Raw genomic sequence first — 8,295 nt, 5'->3', positions numbered from 1 at the left:
AGAAACTATTATACTAGCCTGAATTTTCTGGACAAAAATACCCATGCAGGAGTAGTGCGGTCCGCACAAAATCGAGTGCGGCCGCAATGAGGCTTCTTGGTTTTAATCTTTACTCTCTGAACTTGGCTACTGCGGGCCGCACACAATGTACCGCGGTTGTGGTTGCTTCTGTTGCGGTCCGCACAAAAAGGACCGCAGACCGCATTGTCATTAAGCTCTAAATCTTCAACTCTCTGAACTCCCTCTTTGTGGACCGCACAATATTGAGTGCGGTCGCGGTGAGTCCATTGCGGTCCGCATGAAATGCTTTGTGGCCACAATGCTTGATTTACTGAAATAGGCACCTCTCTAAACCTCCTCACTGCGGACCGCACCAAATGGAGTGCGGCCGCAGTGGACCTGTTGCACAGTGCTTGGACTTGTTCTTGGTACTTGTGCATGTTTCACTCCTTTTTGAGCTGGTTTTGACGAATTGTCACCTTGTTGACCAAACCCTGCAAACAAGTACAATATGTAAGCCTTTGGGAACATATTTTACACATTTTTAATCAAAACTCAAGTAAGGAGTGTAAAATGCATCATAATCCCCAGTTATCACCCTCCAACTCTGACACTTTCTTAGTCAACTCACCATTTGAGCCAGAACTCTAATTGAGCTTTGCTCAAGCTCGGCTGGCAGAGACGCCACCTACGCTTGAATATCAACACAATCGGCTATGACCCCCTTGCTCACTTCAAGCTTATCGTCCTTGGCCCTAAGAAACCCCTCGAGCTCACTACATCTGCCAATAGTTCTCACAAGCTCCTCGTCCTTCTGGTCCAACTCCTCCCTAAGAGATTGGAGGTTTCTTCCTGCTCTTAACCGTGCACACATCTCGCAGTACTTATCACGATACCCGAGGTACTTCGAAACCATTTTCTGAAAAATAACCTTTCGCTTCTCCTCCAGACGGGCGCTCTTGATGTCTAAAATGAAAGTCTGAAAAAGAAGGAAGAGGAAAAAGAAAAAAAAGAAAAAGAAAAAGAAAGAGCCAAAAATTAGTAAAGATAGAAAGATGAAAAGGACGCGAAATGCAAAAATAATGAGGAAGGAAACTCACCCTCAGAGCCATCGGGCATATACCCAGTGACAAAATGAAATCCTTGAGCGCCTAAAGAGTCCTGTTCTCGACGGCAGAGCAGAGTGGGGCAACGGGAGGGACCATTCTCACTGTATCCTCCATCAAATCACAATCCAAAGGGATTACGATCGAGCGAGAGGATCCATCCGTTCTCATCTCCACCCAGGTAAGCCCTTAGTTGAATATTCTCACCTCCTCGGGATCGACATTAGATCTAAATTCGTAATCATATATGACCACTCTTTTCGCCCTCTCCTCAGCCGAAGAGGGAACGTTGGCCTGCCATAACATTGACGGGTCACTCGTCGGAATGATCACAACCACTTTTGGTCACTCCCCTTCTTCCACGAAGGTGATCTTTACGTCCGAAGGAGGCACGGTCTCTGCGTCCAAAGCCGTACCGCCCCCCTAGCTCGGTCATGGTCAACTCGGGTTCACCCCCGCAGGCTCCTCATCCTTGATTGCTCCTCCATCAACCACTATCCTTCGCCTTTTCAGTGGAGCTTCATCGTCTTCGCCCTGGTCCGACTCATCCACCAAATGAAACACTGTAGAAGGCGGAATCTCCGCTAACGGGGCAACAACTTGGTGGCTAGGCCCACTCGAGGCTGTGGTCTGAGGGGTGACAGTGGTCTGAGCAGGCTCGTTTGTAGCCATAGCAAGTATATACCCGATCGAAGTACTTGACTTGCGAAAAACAAGAGTAGGAGCCCTTGCCCTCTTTGAAGCCCTTCGACCTACCAACAAATAAAGACAAGTAAAAAACGAAAGTAAAGAAAGGACGATATGAAGGTCAAAATTACTAAGATCAAAGCAAAGTCACTTACCGGCCGCAGGTTTGCGCCCAAATCTCTCATTAAACTACGGTCACTCACGAATTCCCTCCGTATGAGGCAAAATATAACCCACCCAGTCTCGCATGTCAGTGACTAGCGAAGGAGGGTCCTTCTCGGATACAAAAAAAAAGAAAAATAAAAGAGAGAGAATGATCAGATCGCCAAAAAGAAACGATAAACAGCCATTTGGGAGAAACACTTACGAGAAAAGTTCCACTCCTCGGGGAATCCGCTAGGGTTCGACACCACATGCTCCGTCCTCACGTAGAAGAAGATGGTCCAAAAGTGGTAATTAGTTTTATCGTCTATCTTTACCACCAATCCCTTGGTCCTACGATGGCGAATGTGTATCATCGTACCCCTATGAAAACTTGGGCCGAAGAGGTGAAGCAGATGACGAAGAGAAATCCCGCGGTTGGCCAGCTCCGTGTACTTAATAAGCATAACGAAAAGCTTGTATATGTTCGAGGAGAGCTGAGCCAGACATACACCATAGTAATGGCAGTAGTCTTCCACCAAGGAAGGAAAAGGAAGTGTATAGCCAACAACAAACGGGTACACATAGAATGCGTAGTGCCTAGGGTGATGTATCTGCACTACATCGCTACCAGCAGGAACGAGTTGGACATGGTTCGGAATTCGCCATTTAGCCCTAAAAGCACAAGCACGGCCCCATCTATCTCAGAAATGACTAGCTCGAGATTGTCATCAGGTCGGTTCATGAAGTCTGATCTGACCCTCCCTGAACATGGAATTATCTCATCCGCAGTAGGGAAATTCTCATCTTCTACCATGGTTGTTCCTTCTTCATGAGAAGGTATGTCCCCACCCAACACTACATGATCATTGGCTACCTCAAGATTAGACGATGCACTAGCCATTTTTCTGATTATGTGTATGAAAAGGAAATACAAAGGTGCAAGAGATGACAATGGCGGAAATGCTAAAGGAAGGGAGAAAATACATGTGCAAGAAATTTAAAGAAGAAGAAAGAGAAGCTTGGGGTTTCAAAAGCTTAAGAAATGCAGCAACTCAAGTAAGGAATGCACATCCCTATTTATATGAATACGACACCCTGATCGAGAAAGCCAAATGTTGCCTCATTAGTTTTGAAACAGAAGAGGCGTAGAAAACAACGTAACGTATTGGGAACATGCGCCATTCAAGGCTAAAAAGTATTCGATCCCCACAGACGGCGCCAAATTGTTTGACCAAAAAGTGTTAAGTATTTTTGTTAAACTAATTAAATAAAATGATAATGGGTAAATCCTAGTTAAATATAATAAATCCTAGATCCGAGATTAACAAACGTCAATTATATAAAACTGTATTCAAGGCTATTAAATACTAAGGGGGTATTTAATGATATTGTTATGAATGAATGAGGGAATAATGACAAACAATACATATGATAAATGGCAATAAATGTAAATATAGAGAATGATTCACAATGAGGTGGGTGATTCTATTTCTGAAAATGATGTAAGGCAATCTAACCTGGGTATATAGAAAGCTTTCTCGGATCTGATGTGGGAAAGCTTGGGACCAACAACAGATCAAAATTTTTGTAAAGACAATGTTTGTAGTTACTTAAGAGTCAACTTTTCTAGAGAGAGCTTATCATATAGAATATTACATACCATTCTCTTCTCTCTCTATTCCTATTTATATGGGACATTTCCCCCACCTAACTGAAAGTACAAGTGCAGAAAATATTCTTTAGAATATTCCTTTAGAATATCTTATTACTAAACTAGCCGTTTGGGCCGGTTTGGGTGCTTGACCTCGGGCTTAACTGCTAGAATGGTAGCTAATACGAAAAAAAACAGAGCAATGGAATTTGGGTGATGTTTGTCTTAAGATCAAGGATATATTACACAAAAATCAAATTGCAGCATTTGAATATATACCTCGAAAATCTAATTACATGAGCTATGAAATTTTAGGAGCTACAATTATAGACAGTTGGGCAGTTGACTTGCAGAATAAATCTTGTAGCTGTAGAAAATGGAGTCTCACTGGAATCCCTTGTAAGCATGCTATTGCAACAATTTGGGCTAAGAAGGATAACATTCTTGACTATGTCCATGATTGTTACAAGGTGAAAACATTTAGAAGAATTTATGAAAACTCAATTGTTCCAATTAATGTGCCACAACTATGGCCTAAGTCAAGTAACGTTCCTCCTATTCCTCCAAAGATTGTGAGAAATAGTAAGAGACGAAGAAAGCAAAAGTTGCGAAGGAAGGAACAAGATGAAGTTGGAGCTAGTTGAACAAAGATGAAACGAAAGCAAAAATCTCTAGATTGTAATATATGTCACAAGCCTGGCCACAACAAATGGACTTGCAAATATAACATTGTACAAGAAGAACCACCTCTTCAGCTCATCAAAAATTACATGTAACATTGGTTTTTATATTAGAAATAATTTTTCATTTAGTAAGCTTAAACTAACAGCAATGGAAATTGGATCATGGGTTACCATAAAGCAATACATGCCTCCTCTCTGATTCAGGTAGAATTATTGTCCCTACTTGAAGGACTAAGAATAGAAATGGAGTTTAATCATGCAAATATGAAAATTGAAACTGATAGCACTGATGTTATTAAACTCATGCATGAAGATTGTACTAATTTTTACAACATTATTTTTGAATGCAGATGGTTAATGCACCAACAGGCTCCCAATACTGAAGCACAATTTTAGGGAAGGAAATGAAGTATCTCATTGACTGGCTAAAGAAGCAATGAAGTATCCTCCCAGTAACAAATATGTTTATCATGCTCGTCCGCCTTTTTTTTGCTGAAGAAGAAGTACTAAAGAACAAGCATGAACTTTATAATAGTATTAAAACTATCTCTACTGATGTTTGCACTTATCTAGTAAGTATGCGCAATAGTAATGCCCTAAAGACTATGTCCTCCTCTTGTAATTTGTTTTAAGTAATATAAGTATCGTACTTTTATGTTAAAAAAAACATAAAAGTTGTATGTATTATTTTTCAGGTTAGAAGAGGATATGATGAAGTGGGCAGAAAAGGGTCAAAAATACCCTTGAACTATTAGAAATAGATCAATAGTGCCCTCCGTTTACCTTTTGGCCCAAAAAGCCCTTACCGTTAATCAATTGGAGCAAAAATACCCTTTCTAACTAAAGGAATGCCACGTCAAATGAAACCAAAATTAAAAATATTATAATATTGCTGATATGGAACTCTAGCCAGCGTGGACAGAATCTTTATTCTTTTATCATGCACATCATTTTTCAAAAAATAAACCGTTGTTATTGACTGCCATTGAAGCCATTAAAAGCTTTGAAGGTCCACTAAATAAATTGCTGCAGATTGTTTTTTGTTTCTTATTCAAATATTATAATTCATTATCTAAACCTATAGCAAAACCAACAAAAAATCCACCATGCCTCCACCTCCGTTCTTCTTAATCATTTTGTCCAAAAGTTACCACCTTCACCTTCGCCAATTACCATAAAAAGGAAAAGAACCAGCTACCTCCCATTTCTCTAGAGGGCCAAGATGATTTCCTGTATTGAAATGAAACATGTCTAAATATTGTTGATTCATATGGCCTACCTAGTTACTTTGGGGTTGAATAGTTGTAGTAGTAATTTTTTTTACGAGTAGTAAGTAATTTATATCATTTCTCAAGGAACCATCAAGTGCACAGATAGCCACTTGGAGGAGCACAAATTTATGTTTAGCTGCCTCAGCATCATTTTCAAACCTAAGAGGCTAAAGTTAAAAACTCCTGAATCTTAAGTTTGCAGAAGTGCCTCAGCAATAGCGATTCCGTCGGCATTTAGAGAAAGACTTGAACAGATGGAGCAGAGCAGGAACGAGCCTCGCTCTATTCTTCAGTTGGAGAAAGAGCTCCAGCAAAGAAATTCTCAGTTGTTGGCCTCCAAACTCTCCAAAATCGCATCCATGGAACAACGTTGCCTCAAGCTTGATTGCAAAATTGCTTCTCATTGGAGTTATCAGAAACTCTTAGTAAGTTCAGTACCTTATAATGTTAGAGCAAAGAGAGGTTGTGCATGATAAAAGAATGAAGAGTCTGAGTTCCATATCAGCAATATTATAATATTTTTAATTTTGGTTTCATTTGAAGTGGCGTTCCGTTAGCTAGGAAGGGCATTTTTGCTACAATTGATTAACGGTAAGGGCATTTTTTGGGCCAAAAGGTAAACGGAGGGCATTATTGATCTATTTCTAATAGTTTAAGGGTCTTTTGGCCCTTTTCCGGATGAAATGGGACATGGAGAAGTGGAACATGAGCAAATAGGACAGGTCGAAGTAGAAATTGGACCAGAATTTGTTTGGGAAAGATTTCAGTATACGCAAAAAAGTGACCTGCCTTTTGAAGTCTAACAGCTTTTTAGGGGTAAAAATGGTTCATTCTTTATATTTACTTGCTGGAGCATTTACGCTATCCTGTATTATTAGTTTTGTGCTTTTAGAATGAGTTTCTAGTAAGTTTATGGTATTTTTGGGTGCACTACAGGTGCTTGAATGTTGCGGGTGTTTGTGCTGATTTTTAAGTTGGTGTTGGATTTATGTTATTTTTTGAAACTGGTGCTAGAATTGTATTGTTGTTTATGAAGTTGGTGCTAGAATTTGATTGTTATTTTGCTAGAAAATGACTGATATTTTTGTTAATTTTCTAGGTTGGTGATGGAACTTGATATAGTTGTTGTTTTGTTGAATTTTGGAGCTATAAACTGCTGTTAAATGCTAAAAGATGCTAGCGGAATTTTTTCTTATTATAATTAGTACAATGCATCCATATTTTTTATACCACAATAACATTCATGTTTCATTCAATATATAATCAGAAAATACTTTACAAGCTTTTCATAAAATATAAGTTGATACTTAAAATTGAGTGTGAGAGAAATCTAATATTTAATAGTCCAGTGAAATCTGTATGGAAGACCAAACCTGTTGTCTAAGCCAAGCGAATCATTTTGTCAAAGTGTTAGTTTTTGTGGTCGATGCTTGACAAAGTATAACAAGTAGTGATGAAATAGAAATATGCCAATAGCTTTATCAAAAATAACATTAATACTCATTCATCCATATCTTTCGTTACATAGAAAAGTAAAAGGAATTTTTGAACGGCAAATTTGGAAGATTGAGGAGGCTGAGAATTTGTTCTGAGGGTTTGCCAATAGGAACGTTATATCTTGGACAACTTTTATATCTGGACTTTACCATCAAAAGGCTTTCACTAAGGGAATGCAGTGATAGCCGGTCTTGTTCATAATGATGAGGTTGTTGTTGGGTTGGAAGTCTTCCATAAGATGCTAAAAATGATATAGCTTGCGATGAATATACATTTTCAGTTACTTCGAGGAGAGTCCCGTTAAAAAAATTAACGATGTTTAGGGTTGTGATTAAAAGTGCATCACTTTGTTAAAGAAAAAAGACTATTAGTGTATCATGTAATAGAATATGTATTATTTTAAGTCTAAAGCTAAAGATGATGTATGATTTTGGGCTTTTTTCTCCCTACTTCTCTGTCCGAAATTTGAATTTGAACTGCATTTAATGTAAATTTAGACCTTGGGATGAAAGTTGTAGCACATGCCAACTTCAGTTCAAGATATGCAATAGTACTTAATGCACAACAAAAGAGACAACATGAGGAAAGAAAATGGAAACAATGGAAATGGTTAGATCTCATTCACGTCTACTACAACTCGTCTTTCTAATTTGTTGTACTCTTCCGTGAATTTCAGGATGCATTTTTTAACTTTTGAGTGTGTGTACATGTGAGAGTATAATTGTTTTTAAGAATACTCCTCCCTCCTGTCCATTTTAATTAAGTTTTAATATTTTTTGTCATTCATATTATTTAATTTTCAGATATAAAAAAAAGAATTAATTTTTTTTCTTCCAAAGTTATTCTTAGAGTAAAGAGCCTAGGAGTATTTATTATATTTTCATTGAACAAACTAAGGTTAATATAGTCAATTTTATTGTTAATTAGTGTTAAGAGGTGAATTGCATAATATGTATGAAAATAGTAAAAAAAAAATCAATTAAAATAGAATGGAGGGAGTATTATTTAGGTTTGCCACGCTCACTATTTGACCAAAAAGTGTTTTTTGTTAAACTCATTATATAAAATGATAATGTGCAAATCCTAGTTAAATATAATAAATCCTAGATCCGAGATTAACAGATGTCAATAATGTAAAATCGCATTCAAGGCTATTAAATACCAAGGGGATGTTTAATGATATTGGTATGAATGAATGAGGGAATAATGACAAGCAATAAATATGATAACTGACAATAAATGTAAATAGAGAATGA

Source organism: Nicotiana sylvestris, chromosome 8, assembly GCF_000393655.2.
Source record: "Nicotiana sylvestris chromosome 8, ASM39365v2, whole genome shotgun sequence".
Taxonomy (NCBI): domain Eukaryota; kingdom Viridiplantae; phylum Streptophyta; class Magnoliopsida; order Solanales; family Solanaceae; genus Nicotiana; species Nicotiana sylvestris.
This window is presented reverse-complemented; position numbering follows the sequence as displayed.